Source organism: Hyperoodon ampullatus (genome assembly GCF_949752795.1).
Source record: "Hyperoodon ampullatus genome assembly, chromosome: 18".
NCBI lineage: Eukaryota > Metazoa > Chordata > Mammalia > Artiodactyla > Ziphiidae > Hyperoodon > Hyperoodon ampullatus.
The window spans coordinates 41249717-41272351 of record NC_136931.1 but is presented as its reverse complement, the minus strand read 5'-3'; the positions used below and the strand labels follow the sequence as shown (position 1 = coordinate 41272351).

Here is a 22635-nt window from a genome sequence, read left to right as displayed (position 1 = left end):
TGTTCAGAAGGAAATCTATAGCTGTAAAATGTCTGTATTAAAAAAGAAGAAAAGGGTGGCTCAGTGGTTGGGAGTCCCCCTGCCAATGCAGGGGACGCGGGTTCGTGCCCCGGTCCGGGAAGATCCCACATGCCGTGGAGCGGCTGGGCCCGTGACCCATGGCCGCTGAGCCTGCGCGTCCGGAGCCTGTGCTCCGCAATGGGAGAGGCCGCGGCAGTGAGGGGCCCGCGTACCGCAAAAAAAAAAAAAAAAAAGGAAAAATCTCAAATCATTTATGGTCAACTGGTTTTCCACAAAGGTACCAAGACAGGGCTTCCCTGGTGGTGCAGTTGTTGAGAGTCCGCCTGCCGATGCAGGGGACATGGGTTCGGGCCCCAGTCTAGGAAGGTCCCACATGACACGGAGCAGCTGGACCCGTGAGCCATGGCCACTGATCCTGCGCGTCCGGAGACTGTGCTCTGCAACAGGAGAGGCGACAACAGTGAGAGGCCCGCGTACAGCAAAACAAAACTAAACAAAACAAAAAAATGTACCCAGACAATTCAATGAGAAAAGAACAGTATTTTCAAGTGCTGGAAGAACTGATACATACAAGCAAAAGAATGAATTTGGACTCCTACCTCATACAGTATATAAAAGTTAACTAAAGATTGATCGCAGGCTGAAAAATAAGTTGGACTTCATCAAAATTAAAAACTTGTGTACTGCAAACCATATCATAAATAAAAAGAAAAGACAACCCACAAAATGGGAGAGAAGTTGCAAATCATATATCTGATAAGGGGCTTGCGTCCAGACTATATAAGGAACTGAGACAACTCAATAATAAAAAGATAAGAATTCAATTTAAAAAAATGGGCAAAGGATCTGAATAGACATTTCTCCTGAGAAGATATTCAAATGGATAAGAAGCACATGGAAAGATGCTCAACATCATAAGCCATCAGGGAAATGTAAATCAAAACCACAATGAGGGGGCTTCCCTGGTGGAGCAGTGGTTGAGAGTCCGCCTGCCGATGCAGGGGACGCAGGTTCATGCCCCGGTCCGGGAGGATCCCACGTGCCGCGGAGCGGCTGGGCCCATGAGCCATGGCCGCTGAGCCTGCGCATCCAGAGCCTGTGCTCCACAATGGGCGAGGCCACAAACGGTGAGAGGCCCATGTACCTCAAAACAAACAAACAAACAAACATCCCACAATGAGCTACCACTTTACACCCACTAGAATAGTTATAATAAAAAAGACAGATAAGAAGTGTTAGTAAGGAGAGGCAGTGCTTCAGATGGTGGCTTGAGTTCTGGAGTGAGGATGCCACAGAGCAGCAGCCACAGCCCTCCACAAGGACATGACGTGTGAGCAAAGAGGATCTAACCTGCGCCCCCTGCAGTGGAATTGTGGAGTCTTAACCACTGGACTGCCAGCCAGGTAGAAGAAAGGCTCTTCGTGCTGCAACAAGGAGTCAGTGCTGTGCCTCTGAAGTGGGAGAGCCAACTTCAGGACACGGGTCCACAAGAGACCTCCCAGCTCCACATAATATCAAGCGGCGAAAATCTCCCAGAGATCTCCATCTCAACACCAGCACCCAGCTTCAGTCAACGATCAGCAAGCTACAGTGCTGGTCACCCTATGCCAAGCAACTAGCAAGACAGGAACACAACCCCACCCATTAGCAGAGAGACTGCCTAAAATCATAATAAGGCCATAGGCACCCCCAAAACACACAACCAGACGTGGACCTGTCCACCAGAAAGACAAGATCGAGCCTCAACCACCAGAACACAGGCACTAGCCTAGCCCACCAGGAAGCCTACACAACCTACTGAAACAAGCATAGCCACTGGGGACAGACACCAAAAACAACGGGAACTACGAATCTGCAGCCTGCAAAAAGGAGACCCCAAAAATAGCAAGATAAGCAAAATGAGAAGACAGAAAAACACACAGCAGGTGAAGGAGCAAGATAAAAACCTACGAGACCTAACAAACGAAGAGGTAATAGGCAGTCTACGTGAAAAAGAATTCAGAATAATGATAGTAAAGATGATCCAAGATTCTATTTCCAAGATTTTGGATCTTGGAAATAGAATAGACAAAATGCAAGAAACAGTTAACAAGGACCTAGAAGAACTAAAGATGAATCAAGCATCGATTAAAAACACAATAAATGAAATAAAAAATTCTCTACATGGGATCAATAGCAGAATAACTGAGGCAGAAGATCGGATAAGTGACATGGAAGATAAAATAGTGGAAATAACTGCTGCAGAGAAAAATAAAGAAAAAAGAATGAAAAGAACAGAGGACAGTCTCAGAGACCTCTGGGACAACATGAAATGCACCAACATTCGAATTATAGGGGTTCCAGAAGAAGAAGAGGAAAAGAAAGGGACTGAGAAAATATTTGAAGAGATTATAGTTGAAAACTTCCCTAATATGGGAAAGGAAATAGTTAATCAAGTCAAGGAGGCACAGAGAGTCCCATACAGAATAAATCCAAGGAGAAATACGCCAAGACACATATTAATCAAATTGTCAAAAGTTAAACACAAAGAAATCATATGAAAAGCAGTAAGGCAAAAACAACAAATAACACACAAGGGAATACCCATCAGGTTAACAGCTGATCTCTCAGCAGAAACTCTACAAGCCAGAAGGGAGTGGCAGGACATAATTAAAGTGATGAAGGAGAGAAACCTGCAACAAAGATTACTCTACCCAGCAAGGATCTCATTCAGATTTGATGGAGAAATTAAAACCTTTACAGACAAGCAAAAGCTGAGAGAGTTCAGCACCACCAAACCAGCTTTACAGCAAATGCTAAAGCAACTTCTCTAGGCAAGAAACACAACAGAAGGAAAAGACCTACAATAACGAACCCAAAACAATTAAGGAAATGGGAATAGGAACATACATATCGATAACTACCTTAAATGTAAATGGAGTAATGCTCCCACCAAAAGACACAGATTGGCTGAATGGATACAAAAACAAGACTCATATATATGCTGTCTACAAGAGACCCACTTCAGACCTAGAGACACATACAGATTGAAAGTAAGGGGATGGAAAAAGATATTCCATGCAAATGGAAATCAAAAGAAAGCTGGAGTAGCAATTCTTATATCAGACGAAATAGACTTTAAAATAAAGACTATTAAAGAGACAATGAAGGACACTACATAATGACAAAGGGATCAATCCAAGAAGAAGATAGAACAATTGTAAATACTTATGCACCCAACATAGGAGCACCTCAATACATAAGGCAAATACTAACAGCCATAAAAGGGGAAATCGACAGTAACACACTCATAGGAGGGGACTTTAACACCCCACTTTCACCAATGGACAGATCATCCAAAATGAAAATAAATAAGGAAACACAAGCTTTAAATTATACATTAAACAAGATGGACTTAATTGATATTTATAGGACATTCCATCCAAAAACAACAGAATACACATTTTTCTCAAGTGCTCATGGAATATTCTCCGGGATAGATCATATCTTGGGTCACAAATCAAGCCTTGGTAAATTTAAGAAAATTGAAATTGTATCAAGTATCTTTTCCGACCACAATGCTATGAGACTAGACGTCAATTACAGGAAAAGATCTGTAAAAAATAGAAACACATGGAGGCTGAACAATACACTACTCAATAACGAAGTGATCACTGAAGAAATCAAAGAGGAAATAAAAAAATACCTAGAAACAAATGACAATGGAGACACGACGACCCAAAACCTATGGGACGCAGCAAAAGCAGTTCTAAGGGGGAAGTTTATAGCAATACAATCCCACCTTAAGAAACAGGAAACATCTCGGGTAAACAACCTGACCCTGCAACTAAAGCAATTAGAGAAAGAAGAACAAAAAACCCCAACAGTTAGCAGAAGGAAAGAAATAATAAAGATCAGATCAGAAATAAATGGAAAAGAAATGAAGGAAACGATAGCAAACATCAATAAAACTAAAAGCTGGTTCTTTGAGAAGATAAACAAAATTGAGAAACCATTAGCCAGACTCATCAAGAAAAAAAGGGAGAAGACTCAAATCAATAGAATTAGAAATGAAAAAGGAGAAGTAACAACTGACACTGCAGAAATACAAAAGATCATGAGAGATTACTACAAGCAACTCTATGCCAATAAAATGGACAACCTGGAAGAAATGGACAACTTCTTAGAAATGCACAACCTGCCAAGACTGAATCAGGAAGAAATAGAAAATATGAATAGACCAATCACAAGCACTGAAATTGAAACTGTGATTAAAAATCTTCCAACAAACAAAAGTCCAGGACCAGATGGCTTCACAGGTGAATTCTATCAAACATTTAGAGAAGAGCTAACACCTATCCTTCTCAAATTCTTCCAAAATACAGCAGAGGGAGGAGCACTCCCAAACTCATTCTACGAGGCCACCATCACCTTGATACCAAAACCAGGCAAGGATGTCACAAAGAAAGAAAACTACAGGCCAATATCACTGATGAACATAGATGCAAAAATCCTCAACAAAATACTAGCAAACAGAATCCAACAGCACATTAAAAGGATCATACACCATGATCAAGTGGGGTTTATCCCAGGAATGCAAGGATTCTTCAATATACGCAAATCAATCAACGTGATACACCATATTAACAAATTGAAGGAGAAAAACCATATGATCATCTCAATAGATGCAGAGAAAGCTTTCGACAAAATTCAACACCCATTCATGATAAAAACCCTGCAGAAAGTAGGCATAGAGGGAACTTTCCTCAACATAATAAAGGCCATATATGACAAACCCACAGCCAGCATCGTCCTCAATGGTGAAAAACTGAAACCATTTCCACTAAGATCAGGAACAAGACAAGGTTGCCCACTCTCACCACTCTTATTCAACATAGTTTTGGAAGTTTTAGCCACAGCAATCAGAGAAGAAAAGCAAATAAAAGGAATCCAAATTGGAAAAGAAGAAGTAAAGCTGTCACTGTTTGCAGATGACATGATAGTATACATAGAGAATCCTAAAGATGCTACCAGAAAACTACTAGAGCTAATCAATGAATTTGGTAAAGTTGCAGGATACAAAATTAATGCACAGAAATCTCTGGCATTCCTATATACTAATGATGAAAAATCTGAAAGTGAAATCAAGGAAACACTCCCATTTACCATTGCAACAAAAAGAATAAAATATCTAGGAATAAACCTACCTAAGGAGACAAAAGACCTGTATGCAGAAAATTATAAGACACTGATGAAAGAAATTAAAGATGATACAAATAGATGGAGAGATGTACCATGTTCTTGGATTGGAAGAATCAACATTGTGAAAATGACTCTACTACCCAAAGCAATCTACAGATTCAATGCAATCCCTATCAAAATACCACTGGCATTTTTCACAGAACTAGAACAAAAAATTTCACAATTTGTATGGAAACACAAAAGACCCCGAATAGCCAAAGCAATCTTGAGAACGAAAAATGGAGCTGGAGGAATCAGGCTCCCTGACTTCAGACTATACTACAAAGCTGCAGTAATCAAGACAGTATGGTACTGGCACAGAAACAGAAAGATAGATCAATGGAACAGGATAGAAAGCCCAGAGATAAACCCACGGACATATGGTCACCTTATCTTTGATAAAGGAGGCAGGAATGTACAGTGGAGAAAGGACAGTCTCTTCAATAAGTGGTGTTGGGAAAACTGGACAGGGACATGTAAAAGTATGAGATTCGATCACTCCCTAACACCATACACAAAAATAAGCTCAAAATGGATTAAAGACCTAAATGTAAGGCCAGACACTATCAAACTCTTAGAGGACAACATAGGCAGAACACTCTATGACATAAATCACAGCAAGATCCTTTTTGACCCACCTCCTAGAGAAATGGAAATAAAGACAAAAATAAACACATGGGACCTAATGAAACTTAAAAGCTTTTGCACAGCAAAGGAAACCATAAACAAGACCAAAAGACAACCCTCAGAATGGGAGAAAATATTTGCAAATGAAGCAACTGACAAAGGATTAATCTCCAAAATTTATAAGCAGCTCATGCAGCTCAATAACAAAAAAACAAACAACCCAATCCAAAAATGGGCAGAAGACCTAAATAGACATTTCTCCACAGAAGATATACAGACTGCCAAAAAACACATGAAAGGATGCTCAACATCTTTACTAATTAGAGAAATGCAAATCAAAACTACAATGAGATATCATCTCACACCAGTCAGAATGGCCATCATCAAAAAATCTAGAAACAATAAATGCTGGAGAGGGTGTGGAAAAAAGGGAACACTCTTGCACTGCTGGTGGGAATGTGAATTGGTACAGCCACTATGGAGAACGGTATGGAGGTTCCTTAAAAAACTACAAATAGAACTACCATATGACCCTGCAATCCCACTACTGGGCATATACCCTGAGAAAACCATAATTCAAAAAGAGACATGTACCAAAATGTTCATAGCAGCCCTATTTACAATAGCCCGGAGATGGAAACAACCTAAGTGTCCATCATTGGATGAATGGGTAAAGAAGATGTGGCACATACATACAATGGAATATTACTCAGCCATAAAAAGAAATGAAATTGAACTATTTGTAATGAGGTGGATGGACCTAGAGTCTGTCATACAGAGTGAAGTAAGTCAGAAAGAGAAAGACAAATACTGTATGCTGACACATATATATGGAATTTAAGAAAAAGGTCATGAAGAACATAGGGGTAAGACAGGAATAAAGACACAGACCTACTAGAGAATGGACTTGAGGATATGGGGAGGGGGAAGGGTAAGCTGTGACAAAGTGAAAGAGCGGCATGGACATATATACACTACCAAACGTAAGGTAGATAGCTAGTGGGAAGCAGCCGCATAGCACAGGGAGATCAGCTCGGTGCTTTGTGACCGCCTGGAGGGGTGGGATAGGGAGGGTGGGAGGGAGACGCAAAAGGGAGGGGATATGGGAACATATGTATACATATAACTGATTAAATTTGTGATAAAGCAAAAAATAAAAAATAAAAAAAAAAAAAAAAAAAAAAAAAAAAAATCCTCAACAAAATACTAGCAAACAGAATCCAACAGCACATTAAAAGGATCATACACCATGATCAAGTGGGCTTTATTCCAGGAATGCAAGGATTCTTCAATATACGCAAATCAATCAATGTGATACACCATATTAACAAGTTGAAGGAGAAAAACCATATGATCATCTCAATAGATGCAGAGAAAGCTTTTGACAAAATTCAACACCCATTTATGATAAAAACCCTGCAGAAAGTAGGCATAGAGGGAACTTTCCTCAACATAATAAAGGCCATATATGACCAACCCACAGCCAACATCATCCTCAATGGTGAAAAACTGAAACCATTTCCACTAAGATCAGGAACAAGACAAGGTTGCCCACTCTCACCACTCTTATTCAACTTAGTTTTGGAAGTTTTAGCCACAGCAATCAGAGAAGAAAAGGAAATAAAAGGAATCCAAATTGGAAAAGAAGAATTAAAGATGTCACTGTTTGAAGATGACATGATACTATACATAGAGAATCCTAAAGATGCTACCAGAAAACTACTAGAGCTCACCAATGAATTTGGTAAAGTAGCAGGATACAAAATTAATGCACAGAAATCTCTGGCATTCCTGTACACTAATGATGAAAAATCTGAAAGTGAAATCAAGAAAACACTCCCATTTACCATTGCAACAAAAAGAATAAAATATCTAGGAATAAACCTACCTAAGGAGACAAAAGGCCTGTATGCAGAAAATTATAAGACACTGATGAAAGAAATTAAAGATGATACAAATAGATGGAGAGATATACCATGCTCCTGGATTGGAAGAATCAATATTGTGAAAATGAGTCTACTACCCAAAGCAATCTACAGATTCAATGCAATCCCTATCAAACTACCACTGGCATTTTTCACAGAACTAGAGCAAAAAATTTCAAAATTTGTTTGGAAAAACAAAAGACCCCGAATAGCCAAAGCAATCTTGAGAACGAAAAACGGAGCTGGAGGAATCAGGCTCCCTGACTTCAGACTATACTACAAAGCGACAGTAATCAAGACAGTGTGGTACTGGCACAAAAACAGAAAGATAGAACAATGGAACAGGATAGAAAGCCCAGAGATAAACCCACGGACATATGGTCAACTTATCTTTGATAAAGGAGGCAGGAATGTACAGTGGAGAAAGGACAGCCTCTTCAATAAGTGGTGCTGGGAAAACTCGACAGGGACATGTAAAAGTATGAGATAAGATCATTCCCTAACACCATACACAAAAATAAGCTCAAAATGGATTAAAGACCTAAATGTAAGGCCAGAAACTATCAAACTCTTAGAGGAAAACATAGGCAGAACACTCTATGACATAAATCACAGCAAGATCCTTTTGGACCCACCTCCTAGAGAAATGGAACTAAAAACAAAGATAAACAAATGGGACCTAATGAAACTTCAAAGCTTTTGCACAGCAAAGGAAACCATAAACAAGACCAAAAGACAACCCTCAGAATGGGAGAAAATATTTGCAAATGAAGCAAGTGACAAAGCACTAATCTCCAAAATTTATAAGCAGCTCACGCAGCTCAATAGCAAAAAAACAAACAACCCAATCCAAAAATGGGCAGAAGACTTAAACAGGCATTTCTCCAAAGAAGATACACAGACTGCCAACAAACACATGAAAGAATGCTCAACATCATTAATCATTAGAGAAATGCAAATCAAAACTACAATGAGATATCATCTCACACCCGTCAGAATGGCCATCATCAAGAAATCTAGAAACCATAAATGGTGGAGAGGGTGTGGAGAAAAGGGAACACTCTTGCACTGCTGGTGGGAATGTGGATTGTACAGCCACTATGGAGAACAGTATGGAGGTTCCTTAAAAAACTAAAAGTAGAACTACAATATGATCCCGCAATCCCACTACTAGGCATATACCCTGAGGAAACCGTAATTCAAAAAGAGACATGTACCAAAATGTTCATAGCAACCCTATTTACAATAGCCCGGAGATGGAAACAACCTAAGTGTCTATCATTGGATGCATGGGTAAAGAAGATGTGGCACATATATACAATGGAATATTACTCAGCCATAAAAAGAAATGAAATTGAGCTATTTGTAATGAGGTGGATGGACCTAGAGTCTGTCATACAGAGTGAAGTAAGTCAGAAAGAGAAAGACAAACACTGTATGCTGACACATATATATGGAATTTAAGAAAAAAAAATGTCATGAAGAACCTAGGGGTAAAACAGGAATAAAGACACAGACCTACTTGAGAATGGACTTGAGGTTATGGGGAGCGGGAAGGGGAAGCTGAGACAAAGCGAAAGAGAGGCATGGACAAATATACAGTACCAAACGTAAGGTAGATAGATAGTGGGAAGCAGCCGCATAGCACAGGGAGAGCAGCTCGGTGCTGTGTGACCGCCTGGAGGGGTGGGATAGGGAGGGTAGGAGGGACGGAGACACAAGAGGGAAGGGATGTGGGAAAAGATGTATATGTATGACTGATTCACCTTGTTATAAAGCAGAAACTAATAAAATAAATAAATAAAAAATAAACATAAAAATAAAAATAAAAAACAGTCTTTCCTCAAAGTTAAAAAAAAAAAGAAGTGTTAGTAAGGATGTGGAGAAACTGGAACTATCATATAATGCTGGTGGAAATTTAAAATGACCCGGCCATTTTGAAAAACAGTCTGGCAGTTCCTTAAATGGTCACACATAGTTACCCTTTGACCCAGCAATTCCACTCTGAGTTATATACCCAAGAGAAATGAGGACTTATGTCCAACAAAAACTTATACATAAATGTTCTTAACAGCACTATTTGCAATAGCCAAAGGACGAAAACAACCCAAATGCCCCTCAACTGATGAATGGATAAATAAAATGTCGTCTATCCAGACAATGGAATATCATTCATCTATGAAAAGAAATGAAGCACTGATGCATACTACAAGATGAACCTTGACAACATTATTCTAAGTGAACAAACTAGACAGAGAATGTCACGTATTTTATAATTCCAATTATATGAAATGTCCAGAATAGGGAGACCCATAGAAAAAGTAGGTTGGTAGACTGGTGGTTGCCCAGGGCTGAGGAGTTGGGGGCTACAGGGCCTGTGTGTAACTGCTCGTGGATATAATCATCTGGGGTGATGAAAATGCTCTAGAATTAGATTGTGGGATGGGTGTACAATCCTAAGAATACACTAAAAAAAACACTGTACACTTTAAATGGGTGATTCATATGGCATGTGAATTATATCTCAATAAAGCTGTTTAAACAATTACTCGAAAGGGCAGGCAGAAGAGTGGTTAGGCTAAATGGCGTCTATTTTCTTTCTGGCTACAAAATTATAAGCACCTAGAAGGCTGCTGGTCCCAGATGGTCCTGGGATAGTTCTGAACAGCAACGGGACCCCCAGACCAGACCCCCGCATAGGCCAGAGAGAATGGCTGGACCAAATTCTACAGGGGGCGGGGGTCTGGCCCTCCGCAGGCTCATCATGGGGTGATCAACCTCACTCACCAAGCATGGTGCTGATCAGCCTGTCAGGATGGGCCCGGGCAGATGTGGAACAGAGAGTGTTGAAATACAGCCCAGAGCACTCCCGAATGTGGCTGAGCATCAGAGGCGGCGTGTAGGGAGGGCACTGGGACAGTCCCTTCAGGAGGCGGTCCACCAGAAACATGGGCGAGCGCAGGCAGCTCTGGCGGCATCCTCCCGGGCCCGGCTCCCCAGACATGGAGGGCGGAGGAGGGATGAGCAGTGCCTTGGGCCGTGGGAGCTTCTTCCGCTTCCTGTGTTGGCTGCTCTCCTTGCAGTCTCTCTTTTCCCCGTCCTTCTCCTGTCCCTGGAGAAGAAGAGACTTCAGAACCACGGGGGTCACCTGAGGCCACCGGCCCAACAGCTCAGTCCTCAAGATGGCCTGAGAGTGGGAAAGGGTACTGACCAGCCAGACGCACACCCAGCATGGCCGTGCCCAGAGTCCTCAGCGCAGGAAGCCCGGCAGGGCCACCATGCCTGAGCCAGGCACCAGACACTAAGCCGGGTGACATTTGACGCTGGGGCCTTCTCAGGCACCCACACCCCCCAAGGAGAGGCCCTCACTCAGACCATTTTGGAAACTCATGTCCGTTGTTAAAGTGACTGGCACTTAAAGTGTAGGGGCCAGACGGATGCCACAGCATGACAAAAGGAAAAACTGTTGCCCTCAAAACGACAGCAGCTCCTGGGAAACAAACAGTGGGCTCCATGCACCCCGTCCCCGAGTCCGGCATGAACATCTCCAGGTGGGGTCTTCCAGCACAGGCTGAAGAGACGACAGCTTGAGCTTGCTACACTCTCTCTTACCTCCACACAATCTCCCCTCCTCTCTGCCCATCTTACCCCTCCTCATCCTCCAGCTCTCAGCTGCAAAGCCCCCTTCCTCAGGCAGGGTCTCGGGTGCCCCCGGGGCTCCTACAGCTCCCTCTCCCAGCCGGGCCCGTTCTGGGTCGTCAGTGTCCGGGGATGGGTCTATCTACTCCGCTGGGCTGGGAGCCCCAGGAGATGGGGGCAGGCCTCTTGTGGTCGCTGCAGTGTCCCCAGCCCTGCCCAGAACAGGGCCAGACACAAAGGAAGTTCACTGGAGGTTGAATGGATGAATGAACACGCACATCAAGCTCTTCTGGAGTCAGGATTTGGGTGCTTTTCTCACAGCTCCCACTGGCAGCTGGAAAGCAGCTGGAAGGAAGTGCACCCACCTTGCTCCCCGGGGGATGGTTCTCTGGAGCCACAGGCACCGACACAGGGACCACCAAACGGGCTGCGGTCATGTTGCCCAAGAACTTGCTGGCTCCCGCGGAACTCTGCCTGTCTTCCTCAGGCCTCAGCACCTGTCTTGGTGGCTTGCAAAACTCCATGCCACACACCTACACACAGAGAAGAGCAAGCCCTTTAAGAGACAGAGTAGGTAGGGAGCAAGAGGCCCCTCCAGAGCAGCACAGCCCTGACTCCTGGCCCCCAGCCAGGCTCCCCGCAGGAGGACGGCTCCATCCTGAGATGAATGGCAGCCTCCCGCCCCTTCACCTGTGGCTCCTGCTTCCCTCGAGGTAACGGCCACTGGTCACTGTGAAAACACATGTGGCTGCTCAGCCCTCTCTCGGTATAAAACATCTGGCTGCAATTCTTGCAGACGTAAATGCTCCTTGGCTCTGCCCAGTCTGTGGGAGGACAATTGTGCTGGTTCCTGTGGGGAAGAAAGGGAGAATAGGACTCAGTCCCCAAACACTGATCCTCTGGCAGCTTTGGACGAACCATAAAGAAATGGAGATGATGCCCCAGATTCCCCGTGACCTGGTGCTCGCCCCTTCAGGAGTGAAGCATCCAGAGCTCGCTCACCCAGGGCCAGCACACCAAAGCCACCAGAGGATTTCCGAGGGGCTTCGGAACTTACCAGCCACCTGCCATGTTCTCCTCCTTCATCAGGTGGGGGAGTCGGTAGATATTTCCACCCTGAAGACAAAAATACATCTGAGCCAACGTATCAGAAATGAGATGCAAGAGTGAAAACTATAAGACTTGGAAGAAAACACAGGTATAATTTTTGGTGACCCTGGAGTAAGCAGTGGTTTCTTGGATGACTCCAAAACCAAACAAAAGACAGACATATTGGACTTCATCAAAACGTACAACTTCTGTGCTTCAAAGGACATCATCAAGAAGTGAAAAGACAGAATATGAGAAAGAAGTTGCAAATCATGTATCTGATAAGGGACTATGTATATATCTGTACCTGTGATACATAATGAACTCTCACAGCTCAAAAATAAAATCACAACGCAATTTGAAAATGGGCAAAGACTCTGAAGAGACACTTATCCAAAGAGGATATACAAATGGCCAATAAACACATTAAAAGATGCTCAGGATTATTAGCCATCAGGGAAATGCAAATTAAACCATAATAAAATTATCATTTCCCACCCACTAAGGTGGCTGTAATCAAAAGAACCAACTGGACAATAACAAGTGTTGGTGAGGATGCAGAGAAACTGCAGGCCTCATACACTCTGGGTAGGAATATAAAACAGCACAGCTTTTTGGAAAAGTCTGGCACTTCCTCCAATAGAATTACCCTAGAGCCCAGCAATTCCCCTCCTAGGTATTTCCCAAGAGAAATGAAAACATATGTCTAAACAATAATCTGTACACAAATGTTCATAGCAGCGTGTATTCACAATGGCCAAGAAGGGAAAACAACCCAAATATCTATCAGCTGATGAATGGATAAATAAAATATGGTGTATCCATACAATGGACAAGTTACCAGCGATAAAAAGGACTGAAGTTCTGACCTGTGCTACAGCACAGAGGAGCTCTGAGGACATCATGTGAAGTGAAAGAAGCAAAAGACACAAAAGGGCACGCAGCGTTCTGATTCCAATCACATGAAGTGTCCAGAATAGGCAAATCCATGGAGACAGAAGGTAGATGCATGGTTGCCAGGGGCTGGGAGGGATGGAGAGATTGTGGGTGACAACCAAGGGTGTGGGGTTTCTTTCTGCGGTGATGAAAGTGTTTTGGCCAAGAGTGGCGATGGGTGCATGACCTTGTAAACAGACTGAAAACCACTGAACGGTGCACTTCAAGATGGCGAATTAGAAGGCACGTGAATATTAAAGCTATTAAAAAAAAAGAGGAGGAGGTAGCTGTACTGTGACAGGAAGGATGCTGGACCTCGGAACATCACGAAGAGACGTGGCCAAGCTCTCTGTGCCCAGGACCTCGTGGGCACGATATGGGAAGACCCAAGCTGCTCCACAAGGGCGGACCGGCGCCAGGCCTGCAGCAGGGGCCAAGTCGGACTTGTGGACCTGTGGTTCACAACCAGAAAAGACAGAGTATTTCACGTACAAATATCAACGACAAAGGAGCTCTGCCTTTCATTCTCTGAAGAAGTGAAGGAGGCAAATCCGAAAGGAAGCAAAAGGCAGAAAGAAAGCAAATAGAAAAAGTTTAGTGAAGAAACATGACGCAAAGTGTCTCTGACAACTCTAAAGCTCTGTTCTGTTTTGTGCGTGTGTTTTGCAGGGTGGAGGGTGATGGGAGGAACCATCACCCCTCTGGACCTTCAATCCCCCCTCTGTAAACAAACTGCATCTGACGATTTGCTGAGGTTATATACAGTGCCTGGACAAGTCAGAAACACGGACACAGGTAAGGACGAGACTCTGCCTCCCACATGGTTAGGTCCCGTGAGAGGGCCCTGGTGCCTGGATCCTGTTGAATATCGTCAGCTTGGACTTGGAGTCCCAGGGGGCATCCGCTGGAAGTCTCGCTGACGACGAGAACGAGGCCATGGCTACCTGGCTTGGAGAAGCCACACAGCACATATCCATTTTTACCTTCTCCTTCTGGAAGCCTGAAAAGCGCTGGGCCCTGGAGTTGCCAGAGAAGAGCCTGTAGCCTCCGCCCCAGGAGCAGGCCGGGCCCTCTCCACCTTTTGTGGCCCCGGAAGCCGTGCCATTCTCAGCCTGGGCCTGCTTCCCTGGGAGGTGGGCTCTGGATGGCTCCTCCCCTGCTAACTGGGTCTGACGCAGGCTCCCAAGGGAGTTGTCCCCCAGGTCCAGGGTCCCTTTCGAGGATCTCAACTGCTTGGCCAGAGAGGAGATGTCTGGCTTCCCAGGAGGGTCCAGGGACGACGCTGTGAGGGAAGGTGGAGCAGCAGCCACTTTTGGTCTTCCCTTTCGGTCCTGGCTCACGCTGCTGGGGGAGGCCTCTGTGGGGAAAGAGGGTGTGGATTTTCTCCTGTGGGCTAAGGATCCCTCTGGCTCAGGGTTCACGGGGCCAGCATGGAGAGAGTCAACAGTGGGCGCCATAGGTGGGGGCTGCTGTGGCCACGGCCCCTGCAGTGACTTCAGGGCAACTTGCTTGCCGTCGGGTGTGGGAAGTTGGGAGGAGGCGGCGGCCACCTGGGTGTGGGAGAAGATCCGCTGGGACTTGGTGATCATCTGGAACACCTGCATCTGCTCGTGCCTCACCAGAGACTCCTGAGACTTCAGGAAAGGCTGCCAGAAGAGCGGCGTGGCATCCGACGGGAGGTCACTGGACTTCGGGCCGTTCTGGGGGCCAGGCTCACCAGGGTTCTGCCACGAGAAGGAGTCGCAGTCGAACTTGCTCTTCTTGGAAGCCCAGCAGTCCTCCTCCTGAATAGTGCCTGCATATCTGGGGTCACCCGAGGCTTCCATCGGCGCTTTCAGGAGCATGAGAGGGAAAGGCGGCGTATCCTCCACACTGGTGGCCCAGCTCGGTGAGGGCTCCCCCACAGGGGAGTCGCTGCTGAGCCCGGGGCAGGTGGGGATCCCTCCCGGGACGGCACTGCAGAGGGCTTGTGGACGACAAACATACTGTTTCCTTAGCTCTTAAGGCAGCCCGACAGGTTTCGGAGCCACTGGAAACTGTGGTCTGATGGCTGGGAACTGGCGGGGACAGTCTGGCCACGGAACAGAGGCAGGCAGGCAGGCAGGGGAGCGCCCTCGGGCCAGCCCTCCAGGGATGATGGGGGCTGGAGCAGAGGCAGCTCCGGCTCAGCTGGGTTGGGCCGCTGTTCTCCGCTGCATGCGAGTGGATGGCCGTGAACACGTCCGTGGCAGGCTCCTTCCGTGGGGGCCAGGGCTCCTCGGGAACCTCAGTGCCCAGGGCTCCTGGGGCCGCTGGGGTGCTGGCTGGGCCCCAGAAGGAGGACCCTGACGAGGGCAGGGAGGAACAGGCCGTGATCCTCCCTTCGCCGCTGTCTGAAGGCGCTCGCGGGGCTGGCCTGGGAGAAGGGATCTTCAGGCAGACGATGCTGCTCACGATACAGCGCAGGAGGTCTCGGTTGGGCAAGAGGGAGCTGTGGGATGGGGCTTCCGGGGGCACCAGGGACCACAGGCTCGCGGGTGCGGGCTGGCTGGCCACCTCGTGCGCTTGGTTTGAGTTCCCGCAGGGCTCTTTCTCTGGGGGGACCTCCTTGAGGATGCACAGGCCGTGCTGGACCTCATAGTGCCGGCGCACGGAGCGGTAGTCGCAGTAGCTCTTGCTGCAGCCCTGCTCAATGCACACAAAGGGCTTGGACTTCTGGTGGGTGAGCATGTGCCCGGTCCTGGAATCACATGAGGAGAAAGTTAGTGGGTGTCTCGGCGTGGGTCACCCACTGCAGGAACCCAGGCGTGTCCCCAGGGGGCAGCAGCATCGCAACTCAGAAACTGTGCTCAGACCCTATGAGGAAAGACCCCTGCTAAGGCCAAAGCCGTCTGGAAGGGGGAGCTCTTGCCCTCACCCCTAAGCAAACCCCTAATCTGAGATTTAAAAAATCAGTGGGAGCCAAGTCACAGTTCCCCAAAGTGGGTTCCTAAGGAACACCAATCTCCAGAGTTGCTCCCTGAGGACTTGGACTCAGCTGGCAAATAAGTTTGGAAAAAACACTGTTTACTTCTTGGAGGTTCCTAGTAGCAAACTGAAAAGCCACAGAGCAGATAAAGAGAGATCTGTTGAACTTTCCATGTCTCAGACTTATTTGCCCACAAAACCATTTTTTTAAAATAGACCCTTTTAGCACCCCCGAGAAGCAGAGAACCAGAGTTCTGAGAACAAACTTAAGGAAACGCTAACTTGGGAATGATCCTTCCTTGAACAAAGGAGTCTTTGCCTTCCCACAGGAGTCCTCTAGACAGCTACCTGGGAGCCCCACAGCAACAACAACAAAAAGCCAAATTTGCCTATAATTTCTGCAAATATAAACGAATGGAAGTATGTATTATATTTACATCATACTTATACCTGCATTAATATATTATAAATATAAACAAATGGGTAAGTCACCCTCTGGGGTCCCAACAATCCTACTCCGGATGGTTCTAATCAATGGAACCCAGTAAATAATGAAACCCTTTCCCAAACGTGGACCCTTGGCCTCCATCTGAGGGAAGCAGCAGAGAGGGCATCTGGAGACCCACTTTCTAGCCCTAACTGTTACCAGCTTGTGACAGGAGTAAATCATTTCCCATCCTTAATGGCGAGAGGGGAGAGGATACAATGAAAGCGGGATCCATCGAAGCCTCAGTAAAGGCCGGGCGAGCTGTAAACATGCAAGGGATCGTCCTCTCCCACTTACGAGTCTCTCAGTTTGAAAGTCTGTCTCTCCTCCCTCGGCAGCAAGAAAAGCTTATCATTTCTAAGACATGAAGAACAAACGGAATTCTGCTCCTCTTACACTGAGCTTGCTTTTTAAAGTCAAGTTTTAAAAAAACTCGAGTTAATAAAAGGTGGAATTAAAAGAGGAAAAAAGAGACTGAACACTGCATTGCCATGTTCTAGAAACAGGCATTTCAGAACCCCTCACGCCCTGGTGTTATCCCAACATATATTCCTCATGGAGTGCATATCTGTTCTGCTCAGACACCTACCAGGGACTCTGAAACTTTCTCTACACAGTTAGCCCAACTCCCTCCATGACAAAATTGCCTCTGGAGTGTGTTTTTAAAGCACATGGGTCCTGTCTGCAAATCGCTGAGGCGCTCTCCTCACTGGAGTGAATCTGGAGGCTGGGGAGGGCGGGCTGTCCGGGTCAGAGTAGGCCCTGCCCCCACAAACACTGGCCGTGGGAGGAGCACAGGTCGCACACACCTGGGACACCCGACGGTGGGGGCGGTGCAGGTGGATGGGAGGGGATGCAAAAGAACCAGGAACATGCCCTGCCCCCAGCAGCCCCCTGAACAGACGTGCCGACCAGACTCCTACATACAGGTGGTCCTGACGCTTAAAGGCCTTGCTGAAGATTTTGCACACGTGTCTCCTCTCCTGGCTGTGCGTCAGGTAGTGCTTGCTGAGAGAACTGGCGCTGCTGAACACCTTCCCGCAGAGGCTGCAGTCCAGGAGTGGGTTCTGAGGGGAACTGTGCTGCCGCTTTCCTTTCCTTGTGCTCCCAGACGTGGCCCTGCCTCCTTTTTTAGCCTCTTTGGGCACCTTGAGCACGCCTAGCCCCAGGTCTAGTCAGAGGGAGAAAGCACAGGTTATGACATCCGGGGACATAGGAGCCCGGGCAGAAGCACTCTACCACCCTCGGACCAACTTCAGCAGCTGAGTCCAAATCAGGGAGTTGGCCGAGAACCCCAACTTCAGCAGCTTCACTCGCAGAGAAAACCAGGCTTAGCACCAGGTGAGGGGGAGAAGGGACCCTGGTCAAGCCACACCTCCAGGGCAGCACGTAATCTTGAAGCCACACTTGGAGGGTAACGGAGGGGCCAGCAACACACTGAGCGATTCCACGACAGAGTCACTCGACAGGCAGGACTTCATGACGGTAACATCAACAGCACACTTGCAAGTGCAATCCAGAAATGCACAATGCAAAATCTTAGAAAAGTTTAAGTCCTTTCTCCCAGCCAATTCCACTCTGGTTTTTTAATTAAGGAAATTAACGCAGATCTGTAGAATTAACAGAGATCTTGCAGTTAACTGCAAGGGAGTTAACTGTAGCATTGTTTTTCCTGGTGAAATGTGAGAAACCACCTAATAACTGACACGAGGGCAGGTGGGTGACTGTATTCTGATCTCAATGGTCTATGGCTCAGGCATTTAAGATACAACTGTAGGAAAATATCCATTGATGTGAAAGGGTGTTCATGCTGTACCACTAAGTGCTGTGCCACTAACAAGAGGATTGTTGAAAAACGGAATGATCTAGTCTTTAAAAGGGAAAAATAAACTTGAATAGAAACAAACAGAATGGGATTGATTGGTAGGATCATGGATCAACTTAATTTTCTTTTTCCTGTATATCTGAATTTTACATGTTTCTGTACTCCTTGCGTATATGAGTAGCAGTTTTGTTTTTATAATTTCATTTTTGATTTTTTTTCTTTGAGCCATGAGTTATTTTAGAAGAGTGTTTTTTAGTTTCCAAATACTTGAAGACATTTTTCTCTTATTTCTTTTATTTATTTATTTATCTTTGGCTGCATTGGGTCTTCATTGCTGCACGAGCTTTCTCTAGTTGTGGCGAGTGGGGGCTACTCTTTGTTGCGGTGCATCGGCTTCTCAAAGCAGTGGCTTCTCTTATTGCGGAGCATGGGCTCTAGGCTCGTGGGCTTCAGGAGTTGTGGCACGCGAGCTCAGTACTTGTGGCTTGCGGGTTCTAGAGCGCAGGCTCAGTAGTTGGGGCCCATGAGCTTAGTTGCTCCGCGGCATGTGGGAGCTTCCTGGGCCAGGGCTCGAACCTGTGTCCCCTGCATTGGCCGGCGGATTATTAATCACTGAGCCACCAGGGAAGTCTGCAATAAAGTATTCTTAAATTAAGATATGTACTTTTGTGTGCGCGTGTGTGTGTGTGTGTGGTACACGGGCCTCTCACTGTTGTGGCCTCTCCCGTTGTGGAGCACAGGCTCCGGACGCGCAGGCTCAGCGGCCATGGCTCACGGGCCCAGCTGCTCCGCGGCATGTGCGATCTTCCAGGACCGGGGCACGAACCCATGTCCCCTGCATCGGCAGGGAGACTCTCAACTACTTCGCCAAGAGGGAAGCCCCACTTTTTTCTTTTTTTTTTTTAACACATAATGCTACTCCACACTGAATAGAATATAGTATAGTGTAAACATAATTTATGGGCACTGGGAAAGAAACAAACAAAACTCCTATGATTGGCCTTATTGTGGTGTTCTGGAACCGGACCTGCAGTACCTCTGAGGTATGCTGATACTTGAGTGATGGGAGTCAAAACTGAGATCAGAGGTTCTCTAACTCTGGTTTCATTAAGAAATAGCTGGTGAGACTGTGTTCAAAATTCAGGTTCAAACACACCTAGTGCCCAGATCCTAGTTTTTAATACTGTTCTCCAATAAAGGTAACCAGGGCTCCTTGGATAAACGGCTGGTTCTAGGACTGGGCAGGAAATTATACAGGATGTGCTTAGAGTATCTTGTAGTTCCAGAACAGAAGTCTCTCAGCATCCATCTCGTTGTCTCTCTCTCTCTCTCATACACACACACACACACACACAAATGGGGTATGTCAAAGAGACACAGGAGCCAACTGAAAGAGCTCCCAATAGTCAAAGCTGGAACAACTTGAGTAACAAAGTAGCACTGGATAATAACCCAGTCTATAAAATCTCCGTGAGCCCATGCTGATGTAAATGAATGACTGAACAAAGAAATAAATGGCCGTGCATGATTCCAAATAATTTGTGTGGCTATTCTGCCCTCAAGAAGTTGAAGCATGACTCTTCACACCTTATGCATGAACTGTGCACAGTGACTTCCTTCCACAGATGACAGTATTGGGGGTGGGGACTAAGTTTACAGCATAGAAACATGACAAACATTGTCAGCCAGGTGGTGGAGGTTAATGTCAACAGTGGCAAGTCACACTGATACTGTGCACCCTGAATACCATGTGAGGACAGTGGCACTTCACTTCTGTGGTCTTCCTCCCCCTCGGATCATAAGAAACATAAGACAAACCCCAGCTGAGGCACATTCCCCAAAATACCTGACCACGATTTCTCATAACTGTCATCAAAAACAAGGAAAGTCTGGGAAACTGTCACAGCCATGAGGAGCCTAAGGAGATGTGACAACTAAATGTAATGTGGTGTCCTGGGAGGATCCTGGCACAGAAGAGGGACATGAGGTAAAAACTAATGAAATCTGAATGAAGCATGGACTTTAGTTAATAATAATATAGCAATATTGGTTCATTAATGGTAACAAATGTACCATACTCATGTAAGATAAGAATAGGGGAAACTGAGTGTGGGGTATATGGAAATTCTCTATACCATCTTCCCAACTTTTATGCATATCTAAAAACTAGTCTTCTAAGAACGTTTCTTTAAAAAATTTAAGTTCCAGGGCCCTACCTCCAATGATTCAGATTAGGAAAGTCTGTGGTGGGGTACAGGAATATGCATTTTTTACAGGACCCCTAGATGATTACGATGCAGATAATTTGGGGTTGAGAAAACACTGTTTTCTGGGGGTGGAGTTTGTATGGGGGGAGGTAATTCACAAGAAACCTTTGCCCAACTCTCTTCTTACATTCAGAAATTCTTCTGGACCACCCACTTGTGGTTGCCACTGTATTCTGACCGCAGGTAAGATGGGGGTGAGTTTGGATAACCACAAACAGTTTGGGTTCCCTGCCCCTCTAAGCAGCACTATTGTAAAAGTTTCCATTTGTTTAAAGCTGTTAAGTTTCAGCTTAATTTCTTATGCAGCAATAGATAACTTATATACCACTCGACCATGAAGCCAGACACTCTCATTTCCAGTGTCATCGGGCTTCACTTGTTATGGAGCGTGGGACCCACATGGTGACAGCAACAGAATGAGTGCTCAGGTCATACGGGGCACCTGCCAATATCCGATTTACATTTTTCTCATCAAGGCTTCCCTGGTGGCGCAGTGGTTGAGAATCTGCCTGCCAATGCAGGGGACACGGGTTCGAGCCCTGGTCTGGGAAGATCCCACATGCCGTGGAGCAACTAGGCCCGTGAGCCACAACTACTGAGCCTGCGCGTCTGGAGCTTGTGCTCCGCAACGAGAGGCCGTGACGGTGAGAGGCCCGCGCACCGCGATGAAGAGTGGCCCCCGCTCGCCGCAACTAGAGAAAGCCCTCGCACAGAAACGAAGACCCAACACAGCAAAAAAAAAAAAAAAAAAAAAAAACACAACAAAAAAACAAATTAAAGGGCTTTAAAAACAAACAAACCAACCAGTTATATGTGGGTAGGCGTTTTGCATCCCTGTTACAGAATGAGAAAACTGAGACGCAAACAGGGAAAATGACTTGGCCAAGTTGGCAAAGAAGGAAGAAGAGCCAGGCTGTAAATTCTGGTTCATCTGACGCCAGAGTCCTTTCCCCAACCACAGTGCCCGCACCGCCTCCAACACAACTTCCGCCTCTGCTCCTCCTCCCTCCCCGTCTTTTCAGATGTACTGAGCTGAAACCTGGCCCTTCTGTGAAGCCTCCTGACACCACCGTTTCCCTGCTCCCCTAGCCAGTCCCTCCGAAGGCAGCACACAGTTACAGATACAATCACGCCTTTAAGCCATCAGTCCTCTGAGGTGTCCCTCTTCCTCATCTCAGTTAACAGCATCTACTCAGTTGCTCAAACCCCAACCTGCCCTGCCAACCTCCATCTGTCCTTTTCCTTACCAGCTCTCCCTGTGACGTGTGACCCATCAGCAAGTCTGAATCTACTTCTAACGTGATCCCTAATCCTTCTGCTTCTGGCCTCTTCACTGCTACTCCAGCCCAGGCCACCATCTCCGCTGAGAGCCTTCCAGCTACTCTCCAGGATTCTCGTCTTGCCGCCCACGGACGCCACACAGCAGCTAGAACTTTGCACAGCCTCCCCTGGTTCCCGTGGCAGAGTCTGTGCTTTGCCGCACCGTGGCCTGGAAGTGGTCTCAGCCTCAGCAGCCTCCTCAGTGTGACTTCCCACCCCCACGCCATCCACCTGCCAGCGTCTGCCACTGCCTGTCACTCCCTCGGACTTGGCCCCCTGCTGTACTTTCCTCATGTTGCTTTGTGGTGAACACAAGGTCTGACTCCCCAGTGG

The 22635-nt window shown here is 46.2% G+C and overlaps 1 pseudogene across 1 annotated transcript in view; it reads right to left on the bottom strand.

Annotated features, from left to right (window-relative positions):
- LOC307066835 (zinc finger protein 541-like) overlaps window positions 1-18371 on the bottom strand; it is a 30179-nt pseudogene extending 11808 nt beyond the window's left edge. The window contains exons 1-7 of the transcript in view: window positions 18266-18371; window positions 17818-18061; window positions 14309-16176; window positions 12490-12548; window positions 12123-12282; window positions 11798-11965; window positions 10581-10905 (exon numbers count right to left, since the gene is read on the bottom strand). The product of the transcript in view is annotated as a zinc finger protein 541-like (transcript). The remainder of the gene's footprint in view (window positions 1-10580; window positions 10906-11797; window positions 11966-12122; window positions 12283-12489; window positions 12549-14308; window positions 16177-17817; window positions 18062-18265) is intronic.
- Window positions 18372-22635: the final 4264 nt, after the last annotated feature.